Source organism: Argiope bruennichi, chromosome 7, assembly GCF_947563725.1.
Source record: "Argiope bruennichi chromosome 7, qqArgBrue1.1, whole genome shotgun sequence".
In the NCBI taxonomy this organism is placed as follows: domain Eukaryota; kingdom Metazoa; phylum Arthropoda; class Arachnida; order Araneae; family Araneidae; genus Argiope; species Argiope bruennichi.
In genome coordinates this window covers 125,672,853-125,698,760 of record NC_079157.1, presented here as the reverse complement: position 1 = coordinate 125,698,760, position 25,908 = coordinate 125,672,853, and the positions used below count along the sequence as shown (strand labels likewise).

At 33.3% G+C, this 25,908-nt stretch overlaps 1 protein-coding gene across 1 annotated transcript in view; it reads right to left on the bottom strand.

Moving 5' to 3' along the window:
* LOC129975672 (major facilitator superfamily domain-containing protein 6-like) overlaps positions 1-8,753 on the bottom strand; it is an 84,664-nt gene extending 75,911 nt beyond the window's left edge. The window contains exon 1 of the mRNA XM_056088791.1: positions 8,465-8,753. The gene's annotated coding sequence lies outside the window, so the exon portion shown is untranslated. The remainder of the gene's footprint in view (positions 1-8,464) is intronic.
* Between the last annotated feature and the right edge of the window lie 17,155 nt (positions 8,754-25,908).

Sequence of the window (25,908 nt, the reverse complement as noted above, 5' to 3'; positions counted from 1 at the left end):
ATACCTCCTCATTATCAGATAGGATGAAAATGTAATTAAAAATAAATTACTACCTCCTTGAATTTTAATCTGAAGCGAGTCATGTTTAATACTGGAAACTAATAACTTGCATGTTGAATCGAAAGAAACTCATGAATACGGGAGCGTAATAAGTAGCATCCTTCAAGAGTGAAATATTTCGTCATTTACTTTATATCAAAAACGATTCGTTACTAATTACCACAACCACAAACTGGCTACTCCGAAACGCCGGAAGGCACACGAAAAAATTGGAATGGCCCGCCGCAACAGCAACACTGGTGGGAACTGTGGTTGAGTCCTAAGGGGTATCACCGGCCACGGTACAACCCTTCCGTTGGGAAGTACGTCCCGTCATCGTTGGGAGGAGCCAGACCCCCGCTTTTTTATGTTCCCACTAAAGTGGCGAGAATCAAACCCCGTGCCGGAAGCTACTCATCCTCCATGACGAGGTGCCCCCCCCCCCCGTGGGACACTCAGTGCTCTAAAATAAGAAATCGAAACTTTTTGAAAGAGCGTGAAAATATCTTTATACATCGAGGCATACTTCAGAAAACAATAGTAGTGCTTAGCAATGAGCGAACTGTGAAAGATTTTCACCTTTGTGTGCTTCTGAAGCACTTGTTACAACAAAACCCAATTACAATAGCATGGTATTAATGAATAATATAATGAGTGTGCACTTTATTCTTCTTTCCTGAGACAACTCTGAGGTCGAAGTCAAAATCTTCCAAAAGTGTATACAGATCTACAATCGCAGTGTCAAGACAAATTTCATTTCAGTAGCATGTTATGCCTTTGAGTTCACACTACACGAATCCGAAAACAGACAGAGTTTTTGTACATCGATTGGATCGTAAATTGGATACAGCTCTAAAAATCTGTCGGCAAAATCATAAACAAAATTTCTTAGGAATTTTGAGTTTTCAAGTATTGAATACAAGGACAAGCACGCTTTTAAAATTTAAAACAAATGAACAATTTTGTTGTAGTTTCCAAATTTCAGCCATCTAGTTTGCTGGATTTTTTGCGAAACCCTGCTTGCACGCAGGCAAACATAACTCCAGAAATACGTTTCTACAACTCGGGGAGGTCTGAACCGTCGAAGTCAAACTTTACGATGATTGCAACACTTTTTCTTCATCGGTGAGAAAGAGAAACGACGAGATGTTTCCCACAGTTCAGTCGTCACGAGGCATATTCATGATCAGCTGAATGGGAAAATAGTAGATAACGCCATCGGCACTGCATCCAATGAGTGCATGTAAAATAAAGTCATTTTTGCAAGCATGGTCATTTTGCATTTTCTTTTGTTTAAACTTTTTTTAAACTTTTCTGTCTTTACTTTCTGTATTTTCAGAAACTTATACCACGGGCATTTGAAATTTTTCGAGAGGCTTGTAATATATATATAATGAAATTTAAAAATACATTTTAAATATTAATTCATTTCCTAATTTTTTTCTTCATTTAACCCATATTCATTTCACTCTAAAATGTTTCCTTATTTCCTGATTCAATTCCATTTTTTATTTAATTACTTTCAGCACGCGCTCCATAAAAATGCTCACTTCCGTGTTTTCTCACGCTCCGAGGAAAAGGATAAAAATCCGGAATGCTGTTGCAAAACATTCTTTTAAAGATACCTAAATTTCCCTATGCTGAATCGACACGTGTCAAAGAAATCCCTATCAAAATCTCATTGTAAAAAAACCATTGAAGGAAGAATTTCGCTCTCTTTTACTCTTCTGCTCTTGTGTCGCGATGTAGACTGACGTATTTCTTACCACTCTTCCTTGTACATATTATGTCTCCCAGGATGGAATAAATCGAAGTGAAGCATTCAAAAGTGTTTTCTATTCGGCTATGCAGCTGCTAAAAAATATGTTTACATATATATATGTAAAATGCTAACGTTTGTGGCATAGAATTCGCCCATATCACTTATTGTGGAATGGCAACAGTCAAATGTAAACAAATCAATATACGAACGCTCCAGACTCTCCATTCAGAACTTTTACGGCTGCATTTCGTTCCACTTTTCGCTAATGGATAAGAAAAATATTGTTATGAATACTGCTCGCCTCGTTTACTTAGCACCTCGTTTACTTAGGGTATTCAAAATAAATAAATTTAAAAAAGAAGGCGTCAAACAGAAAGTTTAATCGGGTGCGAAAGTAGGCTTAACCTTCACTAGATGGATCATCACTATAACTTACCTGCGAAAAAAAATCATTCATCACGCAAAGTTTGTTTCCATACCATCATTTGAAAACTCAAAAAAGTTACCTTTTTCATTGAGGTCATGGTGTTTTTTGCTGGAATTCGAATCCATCCTGCTTTTCTTGATGTTGAAATTAAGATTCAAAGAAATCGCTTTCTTTGGACATTCATGCCGAAATGGGATTCCGCTTTTATTTCGAAGTACGGGCACTTTTCATGTGTGCCCACAATAATTATAGATGGATTCAAAGTAACACGCGAAGGGACATTTTCATCACTTCTATTTGAAATGAAAATATACAGAATCTAAGGAATTTTTCGATGCAGTAAAATAGAAGATGGTTTTGCTCTTTTTCTGATTTTTTTTTTTAGAAAAAAAACTATTCACATGCTTTAAAGTATTATGTTGGAAGTAACGTACAGGATTAATAAAGATAAAAAACAACGGAATGACATTTCAAAACGATTTTTCAATGCCGAATTAAGGCGAAGAATTGGTTGTCATTCTGGTATAAATGATAATCTGAAGAAGGAAATGCCAACTTAAGTATGCCACTTATATTTTTCAAGTCGCATCCAATAAACTGAAATTAAAAAAAAAAACATTTAAAAAAAACATTTTGTATGAGTCGTTTAACAGACTAAGGAGTCAAACATTTGGGGAACAAGTTGGTCGCCAAAGACGGCTAGTTCTAATTATCTTTCGTGCATTAGGGTAAGTGGAAAGCATTCCATATTTTTTTTATCATTCGGATGGTTTTTTTTTTCCTTTTCTTAATTTCGGATATGTTTTTTTCCCACGAATAAATAATATAAAATTAATTATCGATTATTCGACCCTTTCTAGTTTTCTAAATGGAAGTTACATAATTTATTTTCACAAAGTGTTATAAGTAGGATATTTATTTGTAAATTTCGCGTGTCGACATACGCGATATAAAACTAGTTCAAAATGCAGTGCCGTGCAGATGATCGGATCTAGAGATGCTCCATTTCATGTAGAGTTGCTTCGTTTTATCTTGTTATTACAGGAGTCGTCAAATTTTTAGTAAAACTACGACCCATTAAAAATGTATTCAAATGCGAATGTTTTCCTCACTCATTTTGAAGAGGTTATTGCGTAAAAACTATTTTGATAGCCATTTCAAATTTTAAAAAATAATTTTCCCGGTGATGATCATTTTATTTTTGCGCATTAAATTTTTTTTTCAAAATAATTTTAGCTATATTTTACAACAACATTTTTCTGTGTTCTAGTTACTGAGCTTATATGCAAGAATGTTGCTGTAGTGTGACGTACAGCTTCAGTGGGAACGTCATCACTATCACAGTTAAGAGTCATTTTTTTAAAAATATATATGTATAATGACAGATGAATCAAGCCCAAAGTATAATCATGCTATGATAATTAAACTTCTTCATTAAATTAAAATAAGGCTTTCAAATTAACTTCTTTATAAAATGATATGCAACATGAAAAAAAAAAATTTCTAAATGAACAATATAAAAGATTTCATATGTAAAACTGATACTGCGTTAAACTGAATAAATGCAATAAAAATCGGCCATTTAAATCGATTCTAAGATTCTATTTTTCAATATATTATTAAATCATAGTGAAAAACACTAAATTAATAAATAAAAACGCAAACAGTAAGAAAAGAATTAACAGATGATACGTAAACCCACAACGCAGACATTCATTAAATCTGACATTTTTGGTAAGCCACGTCCTGGGTTTAATCCTCACGTTTATATTTTGCTGATGAAAAACCAAATGAAAGCTTCTCCATGAAAAGATATTCATTATTCTTGTTAAGACTTCGGTTAATTATTTAATAAATGCATCTAGCAGTGCGACTCATTGGAACGATAGTGATAATAAGAAGCATCTTTGATTTGAAACATCAAATAAGAGAGTTCTTCTTTCTTGATGTTCTAACTCTTTGTGTCCCCTCCAGCATTGCAGTGGACGCTTAACAAGCAAAATGAGAATGTTTAGTGCGATAAGGATGATATTTCAATCTAAAAACTCACCACTCGTTCTTAAGGGCATTTGGAACATTTTCCGATAGCAAAAATCATCGAAAATTGTTTGGTAAGCATAGGATGTCTCTTTTGCAACTCATTATTGATTCTGATGGAAAAATGAGGTTAACATCATTAAAAAAACAGCATAAAATATATTTCTTAAGATATTTTTTGTTAAAGGCAAATCAAAAATGTGTTGAGAACCAATAATCTACAAGTTCATGAATACAAATCAGTATTTGAATAAAATGACGCCACAATGAGCGCAATATGTGAATAAACACTCAATCATGACGCTTATTACAATATTTATTATTTAGTGATTGAAGCATTAAAATATAATTACTATATTTGGATTTTAATATACTTAAAATAAAAATGACCTATTGAATATCAAGTCATTTGAAAGCCTAAAAAAATAAGAGACATTTTTTTTTCTCATTGTAAACAACCTCTTGATTGCGCAGATATAAATAAGAAAGTAATTTGATAAGAGATGAGGGCCGGCACGATGCATCATTGACTCCAATTGTAGTAAAAATAATCTTATATTTATATCAAAATTTGAAAAAAAAATTGTTTTAACGAAAAGAAAATACCTTCCTTTTATAAAGGTTTCCTGTTAATTATATTTGCAAAAGTTAATTTATGAACTTTAAGCATTTCAAATCTATACATTCATCAGTGAATCTATTTTATGAGATTAAAATTGAAAAATGACTTTTTTTAGAAGGTACATTCCGGACCGGAATCCTTAAACAATGAAAGAAACTTCATTAAAGTGTTCAAAATAAACTTTCAAATAAATTATGTCAGCATTTAATGACATTCCCAATATTATTTGTCATGAATACTTGTGAATGAAGATACCACAATAACCACGCAAAACTTTTTAATCAATGAGTTTATTTCCTCTAAAAAAAAAAGAAAATTTCTCTTGACAAGATCTTAACTCAATTCACTTTCACGACTTTGACGACTTCTCTGAAACTATAGATGTTAAATAACAGTAAAAATAAGCCAGACGGTGAAGTTCAAAAGGGAATGGATAAAACAAAGCCAATTATTTGAATAAAGATAGAGTTAAATGAATGATTTTTTTTAAAAAAAACACCTTAAAAATAATTATATTCTTGAATATTTGCATAAAAAAAGAATGATAAAACATATGGAATCAAAATGTATCAGCTGAACGACAAAAAAATTTTAAAAATTGAAAAAAAAAAAAAAAAAAAACCTTTTTCTGGACGAGCTAAAACGGGGAATGAAATCTTTTAGTTTACAAGTTTATCCAAAGATCTTACAAATAGCTTAAAGATATATATTTTTCAGTTCCTGAACTAAAAAAATAAGCAGTCATTCTCTCCACTCTTTAAATATAGGAGTTCGACTGATAAATAACAGGAAACTTTCAAATTTTTTTAGCGTTGTGAAGCACTGAAATAACTATAAAATATTTCTAAATGAATAGATTATATATATATATTTCTATATATTCAAGAACTGTGGAACATACTAATAAATTATTTACCAAGTTTGAGCAAAAAATAGGTATCAGATGTTGATTTATTTCTTAAGAAAGTTCTACTAAAAATTTAAATTTGAGAAAATAGCATTTAAAGATATTAAATAACATTAAAGCGCATATAAATGAAAGTATAAAAACACAGTATAACTTCCCCAAAATGGACTTGGAAAAAATTCAGTCGTAAATTCAGCACTGGGTAAATCTTAAAAATATTAAATTAAAAAGTCATATTTTCGCAAAAAATCTACTTTTCAGCATAATCGCCCACCTTAAAGCGAGGATATTAAAAAAATGACATTTTGACCAAAGCAAATGGAACCAAGATTGAGATAATATTAAAGGGCAAAAAGTGAGGTGTGCTTCAGGTTGCATATTGATGTAAATAAAAATGAAATTCATAAATAATTTGTACGATATAGAAATTTAAATGACGTTATACATTTTCTTGATTTTGTTCACAAAGCCATATGGAAGGCTTAATTTTTTTATTAACTGCCAACAAATTCTATCCAAGAAGAAGAGTATTTTGTCTTTCTTGCTACCCATTCAGTGAATAAGAATACAGTAGATATTTTAAATCATTTTATTATTACGAAGTATAGAGAACCGTCAAAACGTTCGGAGAAGTTGGCGATTTCCCACATTTTTACCTCCGTGGGACTGAAAACACACATTTTTGATATTTTACACTTTTTTGAAAAATATCTGACAAAGACGTTAAACGGATGGAAATTGGTGTGCGGCCTTTACACAATAATGTGTGGATTTCTACCAAAGTTTGCATTCAGAAATCTGTCTGTCCGGTTGTTTGAATGCAAATTAGCAGGGTGACAACAAAACGAAGATGGACAAAATGCGGTACGCTTATTTAAAATCTGTAGTGTCAAATTTTAAAGCCGAATTGAACGACTGTCCTTTCATACGCGATAACTCAATGACATAAATACTATATTAAATTGGGCACGTGACCAAGTGCAGATCTGTCTCAGATTTTAATTTCATTCGTTTGGGAAAAACGCGTCTAAATCAGAAATTCGGATGCTTTTAACCTGAAGCCGGAGATTTATCCAAGAAATACTCGCCAAGGACTCCATGACAGATTTAGTAAAAGTTTTAAATTGATGCCAAAGGTTGATATTTCGTAACTACTGCACGCCAATGCCATTGAAAGGTGTTTTACCTAAGGTCCACATTTTTTTTTGAGGGATGTAGAGGTTATCACCTTCATTAGAGAACATTCCAGAACATTTTGGGCAGTAAACTCCTGCTGAAAATGGCCAATAGAAATATTCTCCCTTCTTACTTTTCTGACCATAGCAAATTAGTATACGCATTTCGCTGTTCTCCTCAACCAATTTATGGGCCTTTGTCGCTCTATCCCTCACTGTTTATGTTCAATGTAAGTTCCTCAACCCATTTGGCCATCGAGTGTCCTTATTCAAATAACTGTATCTTTAAGTTATCAGAGTACGTACACCGGGGGAGAGCCATCCGTTCGATGGATTTGATCCAAACTTTGATACGGGTGAAGCGGTAGAACTTTAAGCCACCTTTTATCCATCTAAATGATCGCGGACAGCCGAATTTCTTTCCACCATTTTTTAGCAATCCACGACGCGCCGAATATTATCGGCTGTACTTTGAATTGAGTCATTGCAGATATAATTCCAGAAACGGTGTGCCGGAGTGAGAGAGATTTGGAAGGTGGGGATGCATCGAAATAGAATTTTCTGACGTCTACGATTTATTTTTTCTCTTTGTATATTTCTTCATGTACGATGTAGTAAAAAAAGAGAGAGAATTCCTTAAGTTGAAACCCACATTCGGTTTATTTTACCTGCATTCAGCGAAATGGATGGCAGCGCTAATCTGGAATAATATTTAAAATAAGAATATAAAATACAGCGATAATAAACACGTTTTTAATCTTTATTCGCCCCTAAGGAATGCACATTTTTTATGCTTCAGAAAAACCTTTCCCGAATGAATCGATATTTCCAATAACGCAATTTTAGTAAAACGCTTACATAGTTCATGTGACTTATTAACATAACAGTGATCCATCTAAATGATCGCGGACAGCCGAATTTCTTTCCACCATTTTTTAGCAATCCACGACGCGCCGAATATTATCGGCTGTAATTTATAGCATTTCCTTTTATTTAAAAGCATTTTCCTTTTAAAAATTTACCATCACAAATTCAAAAAAAAAAAAAAAAAAAAGAGAGAGAGAGAGAGAGAGAGAGCATCTTACGATTCTAACTTATTCCACTTTTTTTTAAAAAATCATGTTTAGAATAATGTTGTCATAACGATAAAATGAATACTTTTTCAAGTTGAGATCTTAATTGATTTTGTCGAAATGAATGCCATCTCCAACACAGCGTTTTATGTATAAAAAATAAAATAAATATGTTAAGCATGAATTATGCAGAAGGAAATTTTTTTTCCACTTCAAGATCTATCATTTCTCTTCTAAAAAATGAAAGTTTTTTCGCATGGCGTGATCCTAACTTAATTAATTTTTCCTGCATTAGGCTATTTCTCCAATACTGAAATTCCTGGAGATGGCAGGCAAAAAAAATGCAATTCTCCATCGTAATTAAAAATAAAAAATGCAACCTTGTTTCTGCCAACTGTGAACAATGAAATAAACATAAATACCTGGTCAGTTCCTCGGAGGAGAGTTCTGATCCTGCAGCTGTTGTACGCGGATGAATACCTTTCCTAACTTTACCGCTCTCAACAATACCTTGCTGCGATCAGTCGAGGTATAGTTCTTTACATTTTGATCAAAATTTCGTCTTTTAAAACCGTTCAGATTTTTCACCGTAGCAAACTTTTCTATTACTGATCAAATAGGTTTGCAAGACGCTTTCAGTACTTTTGGGGATAGTTTGAACTGTCTTAAATATCCGTGCGTGCTGAGCGGAGAAACTGAGGATTTCGCGATGATCGGATTTCCAGACAGTTGATCGATAAAACATGAGAAAGAAATTTGTTAGGTGTTTGCAGCGCCCTCTCTTGAGAGATTGCCGAGTTATATGGGTTGTACACTGTAAATTTGCTGACGAGGCAAGAACTAAGTCGATCGATTCTTGAACCCCTGGAGCAACTTTCAGACTCGCACATTAAATACAGAGAATTGGAAACTTTTGTAACTTTAAAAAATTGATTTTCAATTTTAATCTAATAAAATAAAGAGCATTTCATTGATTACAGAAATATATCATTTGTACAGTTCTGAAAAGACGAAATTATTTTTAACCCCTTCAAGCCTAGCGTCCGAACATCAACTGATACTTATTTAATAATTGATAAAATTGCACGCTCTCTTGTTAGCTGATTCGCTGCTTTCATGTTGTAATTCACTTTGTGAGAATTTCTCGCTCTTCGTATACTCGTTTTCGTAGTAAAAACGAGCTCCATTTTTGGAGTATTTAATCTTTTGTTTGCAATTTCATATGATTGTGTTATGCTTTATTACTGTTTGGTGAACATTACATAATGAATTTTATTTCATCTTTTTTTTTAATAAAAAATATTTAAATCTAAACGCTCTATACCGGACAGTCCAACGCAGTGCAGGTTTCCAGCAGCTATAATACCGCTAAGCTCAAAATTGAATTTATTTTTTTATTCTATTAAAACTTTTTTTAACATAACATAATAAATTCTGTATATTTAAAGTGTCGTTTTGATATTGATATAACTATTTAAATTTTTTTTACAAATAACTCTGTATCTTAGATTTTCGAACCCGTATGATCACGTTTTGATTTATCAAATTCTAGAAAATATGATATTTCTGATTTGAGTTACGAACGAAGACTAATGACATATCTGAAATGCCATGTGTACCAAATTTATTTAATAACTATTTACAATATTTACTAAATTGAAAAAAATATTCTGAAAGTTACAAATTATGCATTTTATTTTTGCAAATTAAAAAAAAATGAACCTAATTTTTTTTGTTGTCTTTTATAAAATACAAATAATTAACTAAGTAATAATAAAATGAAGACAATAAATATTATCAAAATGTCTATTTTTCTGTCTTATATACTGCAGAATAATATAAAACGACTGGGGATAACATTAGTCTTTTCATACCAGTCACACAAAGATCCGACAGCGGAATGTATACAATCTGCAAATAAAATTTCAGTTTTAGGTCTTTCTATTGTCAATTTTTTATACTTTATTTTCAAGAAAATATTATTTAGCTTAGTTATATTATCTAGTTTTTAAAAAAAACAACATTAGAGCTATTTAGGGACCGTTCTCATAGTTTTGAACCACGATAGGATGACGAGGACGGCATCTGGGCTCTCGCACTCTCTCCAAACTTCCACACCACGCCAGTGGGAGAACGTTTGGCCCCGACGGATTTGGAATGCACCAGACCCGCTTACACGACGGTTCTTTGGTGGAATCAGGTCTCGAACTCGAAGCCAAGGCCTTACCACCAGGCTGCTGGAGCCCCTTAAGAAAATAATATCAGCAAAATTCATAACGTTATATATTAATATAGTGAAATAAAATCAAAATTGTAAAAGATAATATTGTATAGCTATTGTGTCGGAAAGTCCAAAATACCGAAAATGTAGTTTTTTTTTTTTTTTTTTTTTGTATAGACTTGAAATTTTATTTATAAGATACTCTATGAAGTAGAAATAAGGTATATAAAATGTAAAAAAAATTTCAATGTTTCATCATTCCGACTGAAGAAGTTAACCCTACAGCTGCGTATCCCTCTACTCCCGCGGGTTGGCAATCAGTCCATTTTTTGTTTCATCCCGCGTTTCTCGCAGTTTAGAGTGCTTACCTTTATGATTACAGATTTTTATTATATAATATTATTATCGTGTAACATATGATGTCATTTTACATTCTTTGAAAAATATTTGAACTTCTTTGCAAATAATATCGCATCTAAATAGTGATTTTAAAGAATTGAGCAGCCAGGGGGTTAACAATGAATTTAATAGGATCCCCTATGATAGAAAGATAGGTTTGTTTTGCTTTTTCCCCGAATCATGTTTTCTTCCAATTTCGGTACTCATTATGACAATATTTACAAATATTATCCATGAGTTAAACCCATTTTTATCTTTTTATGCACGCTATTATTCATCTTTGGAGGATATCATACAAATATATATTTTTTTATATTTACAAATTATTTTTAAAAATTTTTGATATTAGCATATTTAAGTTAAATTCACTGTCATTATTAAATCTGTGCTCATATAAGATGCTTATTTTGGAGTGATTTTACTCAGAATTATATTTTCTGAACATACGGATTTGTGCATATGAGCTCGAAAAATTTGATTTCGATTTGCATATATTTGATTTGCCTTTTAAGAAAAAAAAATCCTTTAAGAAACAAATGTTTTTCTTTTGTTTTATAATTAAAATAAAACAATTGCTTCATATGCACTCCATTTCTGCTGGCTATAAAATTTACTTGGAACTGAAATTCTGCTCGTTTTCGATGTCGAGAAAGTCCTTCGGCAACACAATTGTAGTTTCAAGCGTACTTAAGAGAGAGATAAACACGCTCACATTAAACGGGTTCCCACCAAAAAGGGGGAATAAATCGATCGAAACAAATTTTAGAAAAGGAATGGTTCAGTATATCTCGAAATGGCTCACCATCAGTTTCCATTTGCATGAATGCCATTTCAAAGGGAGGATAAGCGGCAAAAGAGCTTGCTAAAAGGAAACGGGAGAATCAGGATTAGGATGAAAGAGTTCGGTAACTGAAGTAGAGAATTCATCGGATTCTGATGCATAAAATAAAATGTGTATTTCTCGGTATCTTCCTTAGAAATCGCCAATATTGCTTTTTCAATAAATACAATTCCAATTTAAAGACTGCCCCAAAGTTTTCTCTCTAATCAGGGCGAGTTTGTGTTTTAGACGCTTTTTTCCCCCCAACAGATTGAAACGACAGATGATGGAAGACGTTACGTTTTTGAGTCATCGCGTTTCTGTGCCTCTGAGAGTGGCAGCCAACTCTTCGCTGTGTTTGGCATGCATCTTCTCTGCAGTTGATAAACCGAGCACTCCACGCAGCCATCTTCGTTTCGTATTAACATCTATTCTAAAGCCAGCTAGAGAGATTTCCTCTGAATAGATTTTTCCTAAAAATTGGATGAAATCTACAAAATGAGTGAAAGGCCGCATTCTAAAGTTCATTCCTCTCGATCAAAGCGTTTTTGTCACAGACAGGCAAAAATGCGTTTCTCAAACTCAGGGAGGTCTGAAACAAAAGGATTTGTCAACATCTCGAGGTTCAATTTTTTGACTTTCCGCATATGAGAAAGCAAAAATGGTGAAACAGCTTAGCAGAGTGAAATTGGAATGAGACAAATGTGATATTCCAAATTTTCTAGACGGACAGACTGCATTGAAGCAAAGGCGCCTTTTTCGGCATCGTGGCTGACCGAAACTGCTTTTCTCGTGATCATTTTTCCGATTTTAAGAAAATGTTCGAGCATCTTAACACTATGCCGTCCTAAGGCAACACGCTGGTCTCATCCGCTATCCAGGAAATGCCGATCACACCGCATGGGTGCAACACGAATTTTTATTTATTTCACGATTTATTTTAATTATTTACTAATAATTATTTCATATTATGAAAAGGATTGTTATTTTAGCTCATTATTTATTTATTTTATGAAAATGACAATGACGATCTCCCGAAAAAACACCAGAAGAGAAAGAAAGAGAATTCCGACCTGACGTGCGGACGGCATAGTGTTAATAGGATGAAATATGTGATAAATATATGTTAATATAACAATTCAACCCAATCCGATGCATAGGTTTAGCATATGGATATTCCGAATACTTGTCATTTTTTCCCTCCTTGATGTCTTTAGATTTATATTGGATAAAACAATTTGATAAGAAAATGTATATATATTATGCCAGTTTAAGCTTTGCTTTGAACCAAAGATAATAAGCAAGCAAAACATGTATTTTTCGGTATATTTTTTTCTGAAAGTACCAAAATTAATTCCACGAAAATAATTTTTACACAAAGAGCTGAATGGGATGAAACCAGAATGGAATATTTGTGTATTAAACAAATTTCAGCCTATCTGGACCCGCACATCACGTGAGAGCGAAGCAGCGTTTTTCGGGAATCTCGTCGACATCGATGGATCCGTGAAAATGAATCTGCAGTATATCCGGCCTCATGTGGCGGAAGGGCAGGCCGGATAACAAAAGCCGGATAGGCCGGAGTTCTATGAACTCATTTCTTTGCCTACCAATACTAGAAGACAAAGATTTTATACCAAAACTCGTTGTTGTAATACGCATTTTCTCGCTTCTTATTGAATAGTAAGTCCTCCGTTTATCTCAATGTGAACACAGCCGAGGCCCGGTGAATCGTAGAAGCCACTGGCGGAAACGTGTCGAGTTGAAATAGAAGGCTCTGTTTCTATAGGTTTATATACTGCACTGCACATTTCAAGCATTTCTTGCAAGCATTTCTTCAAGTAAGTTAAAGGATATCAATTACAATGCCCAAACTTCAATGCAGGAAACATAAACAAAACATTAACGTTAATCTTAGGCCTTAAGAAAATGGAATGAATATTTTATTCTTCACTTATAAACGATATGAAAGGGTAACCATAAGAGATTGTAGTTTTTGAAGAACCAAGCTGGATAGTACGGAAGTCGGATAGGGGCGAACAGGATACTCGAGAGGGCAATGTATTTTAGAGAAGACAACTAAATATAAGGAAATAGGAAAAGAAGAGGTGTATATTCTGCCATTGCTGGAAATCGACATATTTCTTTGGGGCGTATCTCGTCATGGTTTGACAAAAATTGAAATTTTACAAACACTTTCTGTTTGGGGAAGAAAAAAAAACGTCAGTATAGCTTAAAAAGCTATACTATATACGATAGCTTAAAAAGCTATACTATATACTTAAAAGCTATATATATATACGAGGAGATCAATATATATATATATATATATATATATATATATATATATATATATATATATATTCATTTCATGATATTTAGACACATAAAATACAATATACCTAATTTCGGCTAGTTTTACCTAAATCAGGTATTTTGATGTTTAGCCGAAATTGGGTTATTTTCACACACACACGCGCGCGCACGCACGCACACGCACGCACGCACACACATATATATATAATGTTGTGTGTTTGTGCGTATTTAGTCAGACGAAAGAAAATATGAAAGGAATTAAAAAATAAGAAATAAACAGAAAGTTTAATCTATAGAAATCGACATATAGAAATAGCCTATATAGAAATTGACATTCCTATCTTCTAAAGCAATCATCTTACAAAAATAGTTTTTGTTATTACCTTAAGGCTAAAAAAATTATCTTTCTAATGATATCAGTTTTTCCGTTTCTTTATTTTAATAATATTTTTTTTAATTCATTTGGATACACCAGTGTTTCCCAAAGTGTGGTACGCGTACCCCCAGGGGTACAATAAGAGTTTGAGAGGGTAGAACTGAGGCGAAAGTCAACCCCCGGAAAATCACGTGACTCTGTTCAAAATGAAAGAAGGCCCAATCATCTGTGGTCCACTGTCCCTCCCCACGTGTATAAAAAAGTATGGTCGGAATTAATAAAGGACTCGTTGCAAGAATTCGAAATGTTGCCCCGAATGTCATATCCACACATTGTTGCATACACAGAGAGGCTTCGGCAACACGTAAGATGCCCGCTGAACTACAGAAAGTTCTAGATGAAAGCGTGAAAATTGTTAACTATATTAAAAGCCGTCCTTTGAATGCACGACTTTTTTCGCAAATATGTGAAGAAATGGGAAGTAGTCATACCCAGTTTCTTTTTCATACCGATGTTCTTTGGCTATCTCGAGGAAAGGTTCTGAATAGATTGTTTGAACTTAGACATGTACTTCAATGTTTTCTTAATGATAGATTTGAGTTGAGAAATTGTTTACATGACTGGAAATGACTTTGTAAACTAGCATATTTAGCAGATATATTCTCTGTTTTAAATTGCCTCAACTTATCGTTACAAGGCAACGATATTTCATTGTTTCACGTTCAAGATAAAGTGAACGCTACCATCGCAAAACTAAATTTATGGCGAAAGAGAATTGGTAGTGGAGAAATAGACTCGCTCGTTTCTCTCTCTCCATGAATTTATAACAAGTTCGACTACTACAATTGATGCCGATACTCTGAAATACATAACACGGCATTTGGGGAGTTTACAAGTGGGCTTGAAAAACTATTTCCCTGAATTAAACAAAAATATTGAATGGGTAAGAGATCCGTTTAACATCGACACAACACCCATGCCAGATGATTTGGCGCATGCAGAAGAAGAGCATTTGTTGGAATTGGCTTCAGACGGATTTTTGAAAATTAAACATAGGGAGAGTACCTTAACATCATTCTGGTTACAAATGCAACACGTGTATCCGGTCTTAACAGAAAAAGTTCTGAAATACATCTTGCCTTTTCCAATTTCATATTTATTTGAAGTTGCTTTATCAGCATTTGTAGAGATTAAGTCGAAAAAAAGGAACCGCGTCCGAGCTTAAAATTAACAAACAGGGAACCCAATGATGACGATCTGTCATCTCGGCACAAACCATTTCATCCTTCTCATTGATCCAAATAAATGTTACTTACAATATAACTATTTCCATTTTATTATAAATAATTTTATTTCTCTTTTCTTATTATTATGTGCATGTCACAAAAAATGCTTTTGATTGTTATTAAAGTACATCCATTTTTTTTTTTTTTTTTTTTTTTTTTGACGAGGGATACTCAGCATTACGAAAATTATAGAAGGGGTACACATATGTCAAAAGTTTGGGAAACACTGGGATACACTGACCGTAATAATATTTTTAAATGTTATGGTGGAATTCAAGCTCATTCATCATAGCATTCAATCGCGCACTTTCAGCTCCATTGTAGGATTTTCACTTCTGCTTTTGTAATATATGCTCTTTTGAGTTTGCAGTAAATTGATTCCATTGAATTCATATTTTACAATAGTACGATTACATTAATACGATTTTTTATAAGATATATTCCCCATCAATCATTTAACAACCTAAAAAAAATCAATCATCTGAGCAAACATGCTAGTCCTCAAAAGTGGCTAGTATCTTTCAATTTAGAAATGGGAGATCAATATTTTATATAAAAAAATGTAGCGCAAATATATGTGATTTGTATATATTTGAAATGATACAAATCACAAATAATTTTACAGTTTTAAAAATATGCCAGCTGTCTAATGATGAAGAAATGCGAGATCAAAACATAACTGTTTTGGTCTATTTAGATGCATTTATTTCCATAAATATCTTTTGAATTTAAAGAAAATTAAAAAAAATATCTACATGATATGAAGTAGAAGTTTAAAGTATGCATATCACACACGTTTATTATATGTGGAAGTTAAAACTGTATTACTTGTTTTTCAGTCTATCATGTCAGGATTTGATCTCCCCGTAAATAAAGAAGACGTCACTCAAACGGGGCAGCATGAGATGAGAGGCATTCTTTTTGCCCAGATTGCGCAGATATCGCTAAAATCCTTCAGAGCCCTTAGCAATTGAAACACTTTCCAAATTCTTACCTTTGATTACATTTCTTTAGACATGGTATTTGAAACGCATATGTTATATCCTAGCTGCCTTTGACGATCAGCTGATTCGCTGGGTCTAATGCTCGCTGAAATTGCCAATTAAATATTTTATGTAACTTGGTCTCTTAATAGCTTTTTCAACAAAATATTTTTAAACTTCAAATTTTGATAGTTATATAACTCATGCTATAATAAAAGAGTCAAGCAATTCTGTTTATTGTACTGTGTATCTTTCTTATTTTCTGTTAGCTGCCGAGGAATTCGAACATTAAATTAAAGAGGAAGTGTTTAAGCTTCAATTAATACAGAAACCTTTTTTTGCTGCAACCAAGCACGTGTTCTTAAAAATATGAGAACAGAAAACAGAAGGGTCCGGCTTTTAAGACTTATATGATCTACAGAATAATTTTCATAACTTATGCAGTATCTCAAAGAATTATTCAATAAAAATTTCTCTGCTTAATCATGAAATTCAGTTTTTAGTTTTACTTTTGAAATGATTTAAATGGCGTGAATAATAATTTTTTCAATCAATAACTATATTTTTAAAAAAATTGCGAATTCTATATTTTATGCAGACTTTTGGTTCTAAGGACTCATATTTTGCGAAATATTCTTGAACTCCTGCCTCTAAGTTAAAAACGTTCCTATCTTTTGCGACCCAATTACGAAGTTAAATATTACAATTTTGGAACAATCAACATTTTCCTAACTTTAGGACAATCAGCCTTGGAGAAACTCTGGGCGTTGATAGGCGTATCTTGTTTTAGACGGTCGATTAAGTGGTCTAAAATCTCGCATTTTTTTTAAGATGGTAATATTTAAATTTACATAACTCACTCAGTTTTAGTCTCAATAGAATGGGATTTAGGTACGATAGAATTCCTTTTTATTTAAAATTATTCCCGCTTTGGCGATCATCTTGTGTACTTGGAATATTGACTAGACTTAATTTTCTCTCAGACATCAAAGCCATTTTATTTTAATTGTCTCTTTATGCAGTGTTTATTGTGCACATAAACCTTTCTAAAGCTGATCAGTCCCATGACATCATGGCGCTATTAAAAATGCAAATATCCAGCTCATCTATCTTCTAAAGTTCGCGGTTTTATAACCAATTTTTTTAGATGTCTCGTAAATTACAGAGATATTAAACAAAAGCCTTGTTCATGAGTTTTAAAAATGGAAAAAAATCATGCGATCAGAAAGTTAATGAGACGATGAAAACGATTTGAATTTCAGGGTAACAATGTAATCTATTGGTGGAAATCAAGTAATAAAATATTTTTAAAAACTATCAAAATTCAGCAAAAATTCCCATGCCTATTAAATTGGCGTCACAAAAAAGATCATTCTTTAAAGTTTTGAGAAGGCGTAATATTTGCTGTTTTTGCGAGAATATTTTCTAATCCCGGAAAAACATCAAAATTCGGCCCACTTTTTGAATAATGAAAATTCTAATTAAGTTGTCAAAAATTACTTCGAGGTGCAGATTGCCAATTTCTAAGGCAATAGCTCTTCCTCAAACAGTCTGGGCACCACATTCATCTTGGTTCTTAGTATAGAAGAGTTACTATGACTATTAAATTGTTCAAACCTTGCATCGAATGCATTTAGTGCTTGACGATTATAATTTTTTAAAAAAATCTATCATGTTTTTCTTTCGGATTTTTGATCACGCTTCATACAGGAAGTTACTTTTTCCTCCGTCTTGCGCAGTGTTGTGTTATTGCCTCTCAAAATTAACCTGAATGTCAATTTCCGTAGCAAATTCTTTGGCATCAATAATAGTTTCATTGAAGGACTTCTTCGATCAAAGATTCTTGAATATTTTGCAGCTAAAAAGATCAAGTATGGATATTATATCACAATTTTTTGTTTACATTGATTTCCTTTTTGGATTAATGCAATTCAAAATTTTATACCATATGAATAATGAACACAAAAATTTAGATTGTTCTAATACAATTTAATGGTCTTTTCTTAAATTGTCAACTTCTTGGTTGTTATAAGTGCTTAACAAAGCGTCTTTAATATTTCCCAAATGGAATTTTAAAGGCTTTAAAATCTCTACTACATTGGACCCGTCGTCATATCCCCGTGTTCTGACATCCAGCAAATTTAAATCCAAGTTTTCAAGTTCTTAAATCACAATTTTCGACATTTGTTTCCTTACAAATCTACTAACTGGTAGAAAGTTGAAAAGGCTTCAGTTAATTTTTATTTCAACTTTACTGGAATCAAATTTGTTGATTGAAACATATCTGACTATACGAGTTATTTGCCCTGCCTAGAGTGCAATCTAAAATTATATAAAAATATTTGGATTTTGCTTTATTTCATCAATCAAATGAGACTCTATACTTTGATGCAGCAAAATTTCTTCTTAGTCTCTTGAGCATATCATGAATAGTATCATAGCTGCTTAGGAGTTATTGATTGTTCAAGTATAGGTAGCTAATCAATTATTATCTCGTTTTGCATATTTTTTCTAAGACAGTGAGCCTCAGTTTCTTTTTTTTTTATTACTCTATGTATCTACTTTTATTCTTCCAATGTAGATTTGACTGAATTGTGGAGTCTATATACCATCGGTATGTGGCGCTAGCTTCATAAGCCAGTTAACAGCCTCTGGACAGAGGTGATTACTTTTGTCTAGTGGTTATGTTAAGCGACTGCGACAGCTAGCATCACTGGTTCAATCCTCACTCGTAGCAAATTGCTTCATTTGGTGACCCGGACGTGATTTGAACACGCAACCTTCTAATCTGGAGTCAGATTCACTTGACGCAGCAACCAGACTCACTTGATGCAACAGCAACAACTCGCCGTCGCTAGCCATAACGCTTGGCGCGATAAATACTTTCATCACTCATTCAATTGCTACTTTTGATGAGCTATGTAAATGATGCAAACACTCGCACTGGGTTCCTTATCGATACAGGTAGCGATGTTTCTTGCTATCCTAAGTCATTTTTGGTTAACGATAAGAGAAAATGTGATTTTGTTTTGTATGGAACTAAAGGTATCAGAATCGCAGTATTTGGAACCAAATTGATGTCACTCTATCTAGGATTAAGGCGCACATTTCAATGGCCGTTCATTGTGTTGTTGTTTTTTATGGCACTTGCCATGGACAAGCCCGCTGTTCAGAAGACAGCGATTTTAAGCCGGTGGGGGAGCGTCTCTTGTAAGGTTTATACAAAAACCGACTTTTTGAAAAACCGGTTTTCGAATTCGATATTTCCAAAAAAAAAAAAAAAAAACGGTTTTAGCCGGTTTTCGAATTTTTTTCAAAAAAAAAAATTGAATAGGGAAAAATAAAATATTTTTCCCTATTCTATATTTTTTAATTTAATTTTAATTTATATAGAATAACAAAAAACGAAATCAATATCAAAGTTAAAACATAAAAAACAAAATTAAAGATTATATATACATATTACTTACACAAAATAATGAAAACTCAAACAAAAATTTCAAATAATAATTATATTATTTTCACTAATTTTAATTTCTCCTAAGAAAATAGGATTTTAAAAAACATAATATCCACTGAACGGTGGCTAAATCTCGTTCTTATTTTGGACACAGCATTGCCTAAAATTGAAAATACTCGTTCACTAGTTACTGAGTTTGGCATCAAATTACAAATTTCAGTTTTTTTTTTTTTTTTTTTTTGGTTCTTTTATTCGTTTGTTCAAATAATGAAAATTCAGCTTTCAATGTCTTTGGATTTGTAAGTTTTTCTTCAGGGTCTTCAAGAAACTAAACATTTATATTATTTCCGACAATTATTTTATGAATTGCTTTCAAATGATTATGTAGATTGCTCGTAGATGATCCTTTGCAGCTCAACATTTTATTGCAATGATTTCAGATTGCCTTGTCAATTCCGAACTTTTTGAAACTATCCCAATCTTCCTACTCATTTTTATATAAAAATGAAATTAAAGTTATTGAATAAATATTTTTGACGTTTATTTTACAATTTTATTATTTTAACTATTAATATTAATGCAATTTAAAATAATCTAATCTACACATTTTCTAGGAATTTCGAAAAAAAGAAACTTCTTAATCTAATTCCAATGCTTGCTAAAGACATAATTTGTTAAAATGTTGCGAAAGAAAATATGGAATATTTTAACACCCTGTGTTTTATTTAAAATTCTATTAAACAGAAGCAATAACTTTTTATTTTACATTAATTTTTGATAGAAGAAATTTATATAATAAAATTTAAATTTTAAAACAGAAAATATAAACTTACTTAATACTTACGTTATTTTTACCAAATATAACAACTTTATACTTTTGTTTCCAGTTTTCACCTTCACAATATTAAGCAAACCTGTCGTGACTCGAGACGGATCGGATTGTGAGACCGCATTTCGACAATTCCATTTCATTAAGGTGTGAGATGCGGAACGATGAGCACCTTTGACCTTGGATTTCTCACATTAGATACTTTTTAAGTTCTATTGTTTTCATGTGTATGTGAGTGTTATGTCATTTTTGACAGCATTTTATTTTAACTGAATATTTTATATTGATATGGCTAGTTCAAGTGCTGTAAAAAAGCTTTCAGGAGTGGTATGAAGAAAATTTTATATGATATCATTAAATACTGAGATCAAAAAACAGAAAACGGGGAAGTATTTATTCCTTTCACACGTTCTTCGAAACGAGCCAGTCAAATTGCTGGCGTTTCTATTAGCATCAACTTTATACCGATAGACATAACATCCGACGAGAAGCAAGAGATGAACTTTATCAAACTTTTGTTTCACCTAGAAAAAAAAGTGTAAAGGGATGTTCATGAAAAACATAAATTGACGAATTCGAGGCGCAACTGTGCAGTGCACAAGCACTGACCAACGCAACTTGCAACGTTGAAAAAATGTGTTTGCTGCCCGCTGCATAAAATGAATAGCAAATCAAATAAGCTCAAAATTAATTTTTACATAATAATATGAATTCTTAAAACCGGTTTTCTTAATTTAAAAACCGGTTTTCGAATGTGACAAATTTACTTTAAAAAACCGGTGTTTTAAAACCGGGTTTGAAAACCGTCAAACCCTAGTCTCTTGTTTTTCTAGTAACGCCAACTAGGGCCAAGAGTACGACTTTGCTACTCATGCATCACTCATTCGCTTGCACAACCCCTTTTTACAGGAGGGCACATTCACACATCTCACAGATAGAACAACAGAAGAACAACCATGTCCAAATCGGAAATCGAACCCAGGACGCACAGATCACTTGGAAGACGGGCTACCCCTATGCCAGGACGCCGGCGCCGTTCATTGTAACAGAGGTTACTAAACCAATTATCGGAGCAGACTTTCTGCAACACTTTGGTTTATTGGTGGATATGAAAAAACAATGTTTGATCGATCCTTTAATTAATCTGATAGCGAAAGGTAAATCCACGTCCTTGTGGTGAAACCTTTGTAGGTAATTCGGAATATCTGGAGCTTTTGCGGAAGTTGAAGGAAATTACGCAAGTAAATTTCTTTCCTAAAAATACAATCAAATACGATGCTGTAGATTTCATTCCAACTGTTGGACCATCTGTAAGTGCAAGAGTACGTCGGTTAAACCCGGCGCAACTCAAAATTGCTAAACAGGAATTCGAGTACATGTTGGAAAGGGGAATTTGTAGACCATCTAAAAGTAATTGGTCAAGCCCCTTACATATGGTTCCCAAAGGTATATCTTATTGGCGACCAACGAGTGATTATAGGGCCGTATTACTATACCTGATAAATACCCTATTCCCCATATTCAAGATTGTATGTATATGCTAAGAGGAAAGCAAGTGTTTTCAAAAATAGATTTGGGACGCGCGTATCATCAGATTCCCGTACACCCACCAGATATCCCAAAAACTGCAGTTACTACACCATTCGGACTTTTTGAATTTCCGTTTCTGTTCTGCTGCGCAAAGGTTTATCAATGAGGTTTTAAGAGGACTCGATTATTGCTTCCCTTATCTTGATGGTATTTTAGTGAGATCAGGTCCAGCATAAACAGCAGCATAAAGGAAATTTTTAGCTGATTTAGAAATGACGGTATTGTAATAAATGAATTTAAATGCGAATTTGGAAAGAGCACGATAGATTTTCTGGGACACACAATTAATAGTACAGGGTGCATTCCGCATCGCGATAGGGTCAAGGCAATCCTTGAGTACCCTAAACCTGTTACTATTAGTGATTTACGCCAGTTTTTGGATATGGTTCATTATTACCATAAGTTTATACCACTCATTGCCATTTTGTCCCAGTTGAATCAACTTTTAGTTGGTGCAAAAAAACGTGAAAAGAACTGAATCTCAATGGAATGAGACACAAAAAAGCTTCCAAGATATTAAGGACGCTATGGTTAAAGCAACGCTTTTATTCCATCCATCAGCTGATGCCGAATTGGCGTTGGTAACAGATTGCAGTGATTTTGCTATGGGGGGAGTTTTGCAAGAAATGTCTTCTGATTGTCCTAAACCTCTTGGGGTTTTTTTTCGAAGAAACTTTCACCTGCTCAGAGTAAATATTCAACGTATGATCGAGAGTTACAGCGGTATATAGCGCCATATAACATTTTAGGCACTTTTTAGAATTAGGCACCTTATATGTAGATCACAAACCTTTACGCAAAAACAGGAAAAGACTCCACTTAGACGTTTAAGACAGTTGGATTTTATATCACAATTCACTACCAACATTAAGTACTTGCCTGGTAAAGGTAATGTTGTGGCAGATACGTTATCTAGAATTTGCGAGATAAAATTTTCATCATTGTCTGATTTAGAATTATTGGCAAATTTCCAAGATTCGGATCAATAATTAAATTCGATTTTGGAAAGTAATATAAAATTCAGTGGTAATTTGCTGAAAATACAGATGCTAGATAATGAAATATCTTTATATGCTGATAACTCTATTGTCACAAACAGATTTTATGTACCACTTCAATTAAAACGTAAAGTATTTGACGAATTACACAGGCTATCACATCCGGAGATACGCGGCAGTAGACACCTTGTTGCTTCAAAATACACTTGGTCTAATGTGAATAAAGGTAGACATAGGTATGTGGTGCAAGGCTTGCATCGATTGCCAAAAGTCCAAGGTTCACTTGCATACTAAGACCCCCTTGGTAAATTTCCTTGTTCCCGATGTGAGATTTGCACATGGCTATTTAGATATTATAAAGTTACCTCATGTGCGTGGTTATAAATACTGTCTAACTATGATTGATAGGTTTACTAGGTGACCGGAGGCTGCTCCAATGTGTGACATGGAGGCAGAGACCGTGGCTAGAGCTTTTGTGACTACTTGGGTTTCTCCATTCGGCACGCCTCAGAGGTTGACATGTGATAGGGGTGTGCAATATGAATCGGGCCTTTTTGAAACTCTTTCAAAACTTATTGGTGTTCATTTAACTCGTACTTCATCTTATGCCCCACAGTGCAACGGAATGGTGGAACGTCTTCATCGTCCATTGAAGCAGGCTTTGACCTGTCACCAAGCTGACTGGTTGGACGCACTTCCTCTGGTTTTACTCGGAATCCGTACTGTTCTCCGTGAGGATGTCAATACTTCTGCTGCAGAACTAGTCTATGGATCTAGTCTTCGATTGCCTGAACAGTGGTACGAGGAGAAAAGTATTGACAGATGTCCTGATTACGTAGCACGGTTGCAGAGGCTCCTCAGAACCATAAACCCAACGTTTCCTCTTCGTTATGGTTCTCAACGAATCTACGCTGCAAAAGATCTGGAGACAGGAAACAAATGTGTTCCTGCGTCGACCTTCGTTCAAGAAATTCTTGAACTTCAGACTCCATATGAAGGTCCTTTCAAAGTAGTATGACGTCTTCCAAAAGACTTTATCATCCTCCTCAAAGGGCAAAAGAGACTTGTTTCTATGGATCGGCTTAAGCCTGCCTTCCTTTTGAGCACATCTGAGAAATCAATGCAGCAAGAACATCAGCTCTACCATACTAGGTACGGTAAAAAAGTTAAGGTTCGTCTCCCTTCATGAGACTGCCGGGGGAGTCATGTGGCGGCTCTCCACTGAGGAATGGTTTTTGCATCATTACGTCCGGATCTCCAAATGAAGCAAACTGTTATAAGCGAGGATCGAACCTGCGACGCTAGGCTCCGTAGCCGAGTAACGTAACCACTAGACTAAAGTAATCACTCAAGTCTAGAGGCGTTAACCGGCTTATGAAGCTAGCGCCGCTGGTATATGAGATTCTGTAGAAGTTAAGGCAGGTAGGCGATGAAGAAACAATCGAACGTAAAACTATTAAAAGAAATGAAGTAAGTATATTTGCCGTGAAAAAAACCAGCTTTAGTGACACCACCAAAAGCTTTTGGTGGTGTCACTAAAGCTGGCCGGCGTATTAAAATTCTCAATAGACTTAATTTATAACTTTTGTTGTAATTTCAAGTACTCCATAAAATTGCAAAGTGAGAAATGATATATATTTCATAGCAGTTACACAACTCAACACAAAATGGAATAATTCAATTCAGATTTGTTTGTTTTGTTGTAGTAAATACACTCAAAATTTTTATATAAATATCTACAATTAGAGTGTTCTCTCATATTGCATTCATAGTAATTATTAAACCTTTTTTTACAAAAACTACCTTTTTGAGATAATGAGAGGTAATTAGCAATTGTGCACATATTCTTTTCTATAATTATTTAAACAAGTTCCAAGGAGCAATTCGTCTGAATACTATTTTATACAGTGCATGCCTTACATATTTTATATTCATTTTTTAGTAAAATAAATTATTAGTTTATATAATTGAAATTGCAGAAATTTACATGTTTTTGTATATTCAAACACCAATTTATATTGTTTATGTTTAAAAAGAAAAAATATTCTTTAAATTTTGTTTGTAAAGTAATCATTTAAAATTAAGAACTCTTAATTCTCCAGTAATACCCATATTTATCCTCATCAGTTCCCATATGTATACCTCTCAGAAAAATAGCTCTTCTATAGGTCAGGGCAGCATGTATAGGCTGCCATAAGGAATGTTTAAAAAAACAATACCTCTCGATCATCTATCCTAAAACCTTTAAGTTTAGTTAATTTTTTAAATTTTTAAAAAATTAGGAAAAGGTGCAGATGAGTTATTATATTGCCTTAATATCCATCATGTTTCTGGAGGGACTCGCATAATGAACAAGGTAATATGTAAGCCCTTTGAATGGTATATAACTGTGTTGAATTTAAACTTTCAACTGCTATTTTTTTAAATGTCCAATGAGCAACAAGGTTGCACCTTGTTTTCTTTTAATAGCCAAGTAAGTTGGGATAATCATTTATGAACATATGTACAAAATGTATAGACATATCAGAAGAATGAGAAACTAAAATTTTGAAGAGAATACATATTTATTAATTTGAGATACATTTTCA